The following is a 9,072-nucleotide window of genomic DNA, read 5'->3' on the forward strand; positions in this document are numbered from 1 at the left end:
GAAAGAAAGAAAGAAAGAAAGAAAGAAAGAAAGAAAGAAAGAAAGAAAGAAAGAAAGAAAGAAAGAAAGAAAGAAAGAAAGAAAGAAATGCTTCCTGTTCTACAGGACTAGATGCATTCTTAGAAAACAGCATCTACCGACTCATGTCAGGGCGCCTTCAGGACCTAACGACCGTCCACTCAGCTCCACTTCTTACCGCTTCTACGTGCCCATCACATTACGCCACGCTTCTCACACATAAAACTTCAGGGAATGAATCACTTCTAAATTATAGTACAGCCTTTCCTTGTTTCCCTTGCTGGGTGAGGGAGGGCAGGTCAAAAGAGTGTAAGTCACAGCAAAGCCACAGCTACCTACACGTACCAACTCCCCGGAGGAATGTAGTCATTATGTGAAAGTAAAACATTTACAAATAGAAATAATGAAAATAAGAAACTAGGAAAAACTTCAAGAATATTGAACATAAGGTATTTAAAACAGGCATAGTACAGCCTGCATTCAAAATCAGACAGTTGCTATTATAATATGCAACAACTGTAACATTCCTTTAAGGTCAAGGGCATCTTTGATCAGAAGTTCAGCATATCTACCTGCACCCATGTTTTACTCAGTTTCTTCCAAAAGCCAAAAAACAACAAGCAGGCATTAAAATTTTTTTAATTAAATTCATTAAAAATATGATTTCAGCTCTGCCACTTTTACAGCAGATTAAAAACTCAGAACTAAAAACATGGCTGTTTTACAATCTGCAGCTCTTGCCTTAGAGGGTGAATGTCTAGAGCTGAGTACTTCTAGTATTAGTCTGGTTTGCAAAACCAAGATGCAAACCAGTCAGCAGTAGACATGCCATTAGTAGAGCAGAGAGGAATAAGGGCTGCTCTTGTCGCTTTTTCTCCTCAGTGCATTGACCCTCCAGGCCTTTCAGGAAACGTTTTGCAACTGGTCTGCTTTTTGTGTTTATTTGTTTGCTTTTGTTTTCGTTTTTGTTGTTGTTGTTGTTGTTTTCAAACAAGATGTCACTATATAGTTCAGCCTGGACTCAAAGTCCTGCTCATGCCTCAGCCTCCAAATGCTGGGATTACAGGCGTGTACCACCATACCCGGTTGCATTTTTTATGATTAGTTGTGCAAAGTACTCCTACGTTCTGCATCACTACCCACATTTAGTTAATTTAAATGATATAGAATAAAGAATTAAAGATAATATAAAACACTGAAAGCAGTGTTTCCGTCTACTGCTCACTCCATAGTCCTTTTCTATTGGATCTGAGGCTTATACAAAAAATGACATAGAGTTTTTCCCGTAAAGTATGTTTTCCTCAAGAAAAAGCAAACTTTCTTCTACAAAATCAGATTCCAGGAACCTTTCACACATTGTAGCTCTTGTGATGGGGGCACCCTCAAGCCTGCACCAGGCCTGCCATCCACAGAACGCAAGGCAGCCATTCTGACCCAGAGCACCTTTCCCTAGAGGGCCTCATCTGATGCACAAACTTTTCTAGGTATTCCCTGATGTCTTCCTAAATAAAAATCCATTTCTAATAATAAAAATTCGAATTTTGGGACTAAAAATTCTGACCCCAATTTTTTCCCTTTTTGATATGAGGATTAAAAACTATGATACTGGAGAGAAGTTCGTTAAGATCCTGTAGCTGCAAAAATAAATTATCACAAACTTACAAACTTAGCACAACTGAAATTTATGGTGTTTTGATTCAGAGGACCAGAAGGCCTAAGTCAAGGATATTAGTCCTAGGATTTAGGAACAACCCAGTTAGCCTAGCATGAGCACATAACCTCAAAAGTTTTATTATATCTGTAAAGAGTCTTAGTTTAAAAACACAATAATCAAAGATACCTGAAATTAGTACTTACATATATTTTTGGAGACTGTCATTCAAACTTATCTAGTCCAATATTCTTACTGTCAAATATTCATTCACATTCATACTCCTTATCACGTGAAATCATCTCATCTAATCTTTTCCCTAAATGTCAGCTCATAGCAGCATTCATTTTAAACTAAAAATTCTCACCTAATTCTGTCAGGTTCAAAATCTTAAACCTTGAGGCCGGGGAGATGACTCAGTGGAAAAAGCGCTTCCCTGGCAAGTGCAAGGGCCGGGGTTCAATCCTTGGTTCCGCACAAAAAAAAAAAACATCTTAAACCTCACCATGTAAATCAGTTGGGAACCAAACTTTGAGTGTGACTCATCTCAGGACCAAAGTCCTCTCCATCTGTGGGCCTATGAAGCTAAAAAGTAAGTTATTTGCATCCGAAATACAATTTTGGAGAAGACATTGAGAAGTATTCTATTCTTAAAAGACTAAATTGGTGTGAAAAGTGGGATTACCAGTCCTAAGCAAGTTTGAAATGCAGCAAAGGAATTTCTAAGTTTAGAGACTAAGGATTTTTTTTTTCTGTAGCTCAATAGTCTACCCCCAGGCTCATGCCTGACAGCCTCTTTGCTGCTCCAGCAATTCTATGCTTGCAGTTATTCTTGAAGGGTACTGCATGTTTATAGCTAAGCAATTCTCTTAGCCCAATTTCAGGCCTATAGAATTGCAGAAATCTGACAGCCTTCTCTCATTTCATACCATTTCTGTCCCTTTCAGGCAAGAATTGGAATTTTCTGCAGATATAACAGTCTTAAAAACCTTATGATTCTTCTCTATATGTCAAGAAAATTCTCATCATTAGACAGGAGTGTCCTCCACAGATCACTTCTAGGGTACTACGTTTCTATCCCTGGTTCCTAAAACAGGCAGTTGCACCCAGGAGCCTCATGCTTAATTTCTTTAGCAAAAGGCTATCTGGCCACACTTTTAGGCACCATCTGAGGACTTGTTTCCCAAGAATATATGCCTTAGTTTCAGCTTTCTTTTAATCTGGCTAAAGACTTTCAGAACAATAGATGCTATTTCCCTGTTGCCAGTTTTTCCCTTACTTTATCTTGTCCTCTTATATTTTACTATAAGGAGAAAGGAAAAATCAAGCCACATGTTCAGCACTTTGGCTGCAAATTCCTTTGCCTAAATGTTCATGTGTTACTACAACAACTGCTTTTTGCGGCAAACTGACTTCAGCCAAGTTAAATACAATTTTGCCAAATTTCATGCCACTATATAATAAGAACTGCTTCAGACTTCACCAGCAACACCTTAAATATTTATGTGTCTACCAAAGTTCTGTGAGTAGCAGTGCAAGTATTCTCTGTGACCACAAAAATTTGCTGGTATATATAAGGTTAAAGACATACATCTCCCAGAAATTATTGCTATGAATTTGTTCCTATGAATGAAGTACATCTCATGCTTATTTTCAAGGTGGAGCCATTTGAACAGGAATGCCAAGAGACAAATGAACAGACCTTTGAAGTGTTTTTGTTGTTACAATACTCTTTCTTTTCTCAAATTTGAAGCACTGCCTAATTGGCATTAATAAAAGTAAAAGGTTTTGTGACTAAATAACACTTTTTTTGTTGATCTTTTCAAGATTCTACTAATTGCTACAACCAAATCTGTTCTCTCATACATAAAATTCAGAAACTTTATGCCACTGAGCCATCTCCCTGGTGCCGCCTCTATTTTCAAATATAATAAATTAATGGATTTTTTAAGTAATGTCTTTACATGGGACAAGATCAAGATCTCTAACAGCTGCTTAATATTAATCTATATCTTCATTTTACCTTCTCTGGGATGGATACATTCTGCTTCTCTGTATATTAAATTTATCTCACTAACTATTATCTACACCTAAAATACTACAGGTGTTTTGTTGTAGTAAGTTATTCATAAGTAATCTTTCACACACACACACACACACACACACACACACACACATGCACGCACGCACGGAGAGCTCAATCTGATTATTATTTCACCTTCTTACCATTAACTCTGACACATCAGGTCCTAGATTCATGTTATATGGATTGTCATCAATTTATATTCTTCATAGATGCAAAAAGTACAGTTGATTAAATAATGTTTAATATTTCTTTATTGTCTAGAAAAGAAGATTGAGAGACACAAATTCTTTCTCACATGGTAGCTTGCCATTATATCCCAAATAGTCAGCACAATGTATGCCACTATGAGAATTCAATAGACATTTTAGATATAAAGCATTGGATGGAAGATATAGGTCAAAAGAAGACACATGAAGGTTAAGTGCTTGTTTTGGTGGAAACAATAGCTCCTGGACAAAGAAAGGACTTAGAGCAAACAGACGTAAGAAGTTTTGCCTTTTGCCACATTGGCCAGAAACTTAAATAACTATTTCCAATGAGGACAAGACATTTTGAAAGACCACTGGCAATTAAGTAATTTGTAAAATCTCTGACTTTAATTTTCTTTTTTAAATTTTTTTTTAAAATTTTATTGAGAAACAACAAGAGTTTTAAAACTGATTAATAGGAGAGATTCAATAATTAATACGTTGCATATTGTTATCTTCTTAATGGTTATTCATAGTACAAGGTGCAGACATGATATGCTGTTCAAATACTATTAGAACAAATATTTCTTCTCATTCAATTAAGAGAAAGTAGCTGTATATCTATCTTAATTATTTTGCATATATATATGGGTCCTTCCTTTGGATTCCCCCTCTTTTTGTTTAGTTTTGTTAGAGATGAGTATCCCATTGCCATTTAAATATTGTAGGTGCATGAACTTAGCAAAATAATCCAATATAGTCCAGAAGTTCATAATAGTAGTGAGTTATCCATAGGAATGTCAATGTCAGAAGTTGTTGACTTGAGCCATTCACAGCTCAGTATATTACTATGGCTTTACTTTTTATACCTTGTTTTTACACTTTTCTGCTGGGTTGTTAAGATAAAGATAAAGCAAGACCTATATAACAATAAATGTATCTTTTGTATCTGATAAGGTCAGGCAAGTGTCCTAAGGATTTATCCTGTTACCCTGTACCACACTTTGCAGATCCTTTGTCAGTGTCCGCTATGTGATGAGTCACAGACATTGGTTGACCAATTTGCTCTTTGTGAAAGCCTGAGAGAAGGCTCCTTAGGCACACTCTACATCCTCAATTATGTTGCTCTGTGGTCCCATAACCTCCATGATCAGAAATTTGGGACACAACTGAGTTACATGATGTTACAGTATAGGTTCTCCTATATCCTGAGTCTTTACTGACCTTGAAAGGCTAGGGCCAAAATGTTGGCTGTCCTTGCAGCCCTTTTTCTCTAATTTTTGGTCTGCAAACTTAGGTTGTTAACCCTCCAGAAGAGAAGCTTATTATCATCCTACAAAGTATGCAGTTGGGCTTAACCTCATTATCTGTCTGGATATCAAACGTCTTAGGCATAACATGGAACAGGTATTTTACATCTAGGATTGATATGTTAAACTTTAAGTCTCTTCAGAATAAGGAGAAAAAGATTTAAAAATATTTTAAAAATATGAATAAACAATTACATAGTTTTACACAGAAATTTAGAAATCTATCCATATACAGCTTTTAGCAGGAGAGTCCTGTGAAATTTTTTTTCCTTGTCTCTTTTTTCACTTATTACCCTTGTTTTTTTAAAAACAAACATTTACTTGAGAGACAGTATGGCAATAATTGGTATGTCATGACAAGCAGTACATATTTAGAAGACCAGAATGACAGGCATTCCAAGTGTGACCCTTCTATTACATATTGCTTTCTTCAGTGCAGTTGCTAAGTTCACAGGTATCAGCATATATAGTTAATCAGGGTGAGAATCCTACCAATTAACTGCTAGTTTTGAAAATCTACTGATGTTTCTCAGGATCATTGCCTTACCAATCTTGTACATATAAATGCCTGGCTTTAACCCTGTCATTTTCCCCAGCTTTTCTCCTTGCCCTCTCCTCGTTGTCCAGTCCTTAAGTTCTTCTTTTCCTTTTAATTGTGCTATACCTTTCTATTTGTATTTCTTCTTTTGAGTTCTTATACTTAGGAGACTATATGATATTTACACATGTGTGTCTGGTTTATTTCATTTATGAATGTATCTTCAAGTGGCATCCACTTAAATATAAATGCTTCAAGTTTATCATTCTTTGTAGCTGAGTAATACTCCATTTTATAAAAATGCCATATCTTTTTCATCTGTTCCTCAGGTGATGGGCATCTTGGTTGGTTCCAAAATTTGGCTATTAAAAATTGTGCTGCTATAAACACAGGATGCTTACATTTCTGAGATAAGTTTTGACTATTGCATCTCTCTCATATTTTTTTCTTTAGATTTTCCTAGGTTTAACAAAGCTAAGGGTTTTTTTCCTTTAATTCTGAATAATGGGGAGGGTCCAGATAATGTGTAAGACTCTCTTTGACCATAGGGAAGCCTACCTAAATGGGGATGATGCACAGTTATCAGAAACATAGCCTAATATGCGACCGTGTTGGGGATGACAAAGTCTTGTCCTAGTCACTATAAAGTTAACATTAAGCCTATTTATTAAACACACCAAAACTTTATTATCATGAATATGACAAATTATTGTAAATGTGAACAAATGTATATACAAAGGATTTTTTATATAAATTTCTTTGAGGATTCTAAAGAAAAAAAAAAAAAAGAATTTGTCCTCCAAACAAGTTCATGGTAAGCCTGGAACTGAAATTTATATACAATACAGCTTCTATTTCTACAGGTTCGTCATCTTTGAATTCAAGAAGTTAAGGATGGAGAATATTGCAAAAATAAATTACATCTGTACAGACTATGAGAGGATGTTATTCTGTGATTGTTTCCTAAAAGTTCTAGTTTGACAACTTTTTTCATAGCATTCTTATTGTACAAGGTAAGGCAAATAATCAGAGATGATTTAATATGGATATTTATATGTGTTAGTATGTTTTGCCCCACATTTCCTTAACAAATTCTTCACTTTGCTGAGCCTGAGAGATATAAGAAAGGCTTCCGAGTTTAGTAATTCAATACAATCTAAATAAACAGTCTTCTAAAAAACAAGAGTAATAATGTAAATCAATATAATGACAGACTTTGAAGGTAAAACAATCAATAAAGTGAATTAAAATGAACCAAAACTATTACTACTATATTATTGCTATTACACTGGTAAGAGTACTACTATTTCTATTAGAACTATTACTATACTCCAGCTACCCTGTGCCTGAGTCCCAGCCCAGGTGCAGCATGGGTGAGACCCTCTTCCATCCCCTTGGGACGCCCCCTACCACTCCAAAGCACCTCCTCCACCACACCCGACGAGTAGGAATTTCTGCCACATTCTGAGAACCCCCAGACCCAGTCCTAGCCCAGGCCCAGTAAGTGCATGGGAGAGCTTCTTGCTACCCTGCGCCAGCGGGACCTACTGGTTCTAGCCCAGGAGCAGTGTGAGTGAGACCTTCTTTCACCCCCTTGGGACGCCCCCCCACCACTCTGCAGAACCTCCCCTACCCTGCCTGCCAGTAGGAATTTCTTTTTTTTTTTTCCTAGACTGTTGAGGAAGTAACTGACTGTGGTCCTGCTACAATGTTGTTTTTTTTTTTTTTTTTTTTTTTTTTTAGTATAAAAGCATAATTTATTTCAAAGGGTTCATGTTGGGCAAAAACAGAAAATACCCATTCAGACAGAGAAATATAAAGAGTTGTTGTACACAGGTTTTATGATAGTTAATAATGCAAAACTATTAACTATTGGCTCAAAAATATATAGTCCTTCCAAGTATCAGTACTGAACATAACAGATTTTACTTTTAGTGAAAGCCAATGTTCATTTTATGTTATGCATCTCAAACTGAACCTTATTTTTAGTTACATTGATTTTTTCCATAATTTTATTGAGAAACAAAGAGCAATGAGACAGTTTCAAACCAAATTGGTAGGACAGTTTCAATAATTAACACATTGCATACATTCTTCCTGGCGGTTAATTGTTGTAAAGATGCTGACAAAGGATCTATAATCTGAGGTACAGGATCTCAAGATAAATCCTGAGGGGATTTCACTGACCTTATCAGACCCAAAACCTACAACTCTTGTTGCATAGGTCCTGCTTTTCTTTGGTTTTATCCATGCAGCAGAAAAGTATACAAAACAAAGTATAAGAAGTAAAGCCATGCTCTTATATTGAGCTATAGGGGACTCAGGTCAACAATTTCTGACATTGCCAGTGAAACAGAAGACCCAATACTATTAAGGACTTCTGAACTCTTTTATTATATTTTGCTGAGTTTACACACCTATAATATTTAAATGATGGAACATAACAAAAAAAAAAGTGTATACAGATGAATGTCCATTTTGGATCTGTGTATTCAAAGTGGTCAGGATAGATGTATAGTTACATTCTCTTAATAAATAGAGGGATTTGTTCTAATGTTGTTTGTAAATAGGATTTCAAGTCCCAGTAGGAATTTCTGCAGCATTTTGAGAACACCCAGATCCAGTCCTAGCCCCGGCCCGGTGATTGTGTGTGAGACCTTCCAGCTACCCTGTGCTGGTGTGAACTACTGTTTCCAGCCCAGGCAAGCTTGGGTGACAACCACTTTCACCTTCTTGGGACACCCCCATCACTCTGTAGTACCCACCCATACCCCGCCCACAGAGTAGGAATTTCTATCTCATTTTGGAACCCTAAGGTCCAGTGCTAGTCCAGGCCTGGTGAGTGTGTGGAGAGCTGCCTCTCCCCCCTACTCCACCTTGTCCCCTCCAGACTCAGCTCAGGCCTGGCATACAGGCCAGGGGTGAAACCCTACAGCTGCAATCCTGCAGAGAGTGTAGGGAACAGAACCAACCAGCTAGGCCAGGAGCAGAACATCTTGCCAGAGGGGGACAATATGTTCACCCCCAAGGGCAACAGCAGGAAGGAGATGAGCACAGCAGCCAGACCCAAGCCAGGCACAGCTGAATAAAACCAAACTTCATAGATCTGCACCAGAACTTCAGTAGGTGCTAAGGTTATAACTGCAACAAAGATCTACAACAAAGGTCAGAAGACAGTGCTACACAAAATGACAATTAGAAAGAACAAAATGCAATCTCAGAACTCAAGCCTACACATAACAAGTGCAGAGGACACTAAGACAGAACAAATTGGGAATCAC

Source organism: Octodon degus, unplaced genomic scaffold, assembly GCF_000260255.1.
Source record: "Octodon degus isolate 3935 unplaced genomic scaffold, OctDeg1.0 scaffold00030, whole genome shotgun sequence".
Lineage (NCBI taxonomy): Eukaryota > Metazoa > Chordata > Mammalia > Rodentia > Octodontidae > Octodon > Octodon degus.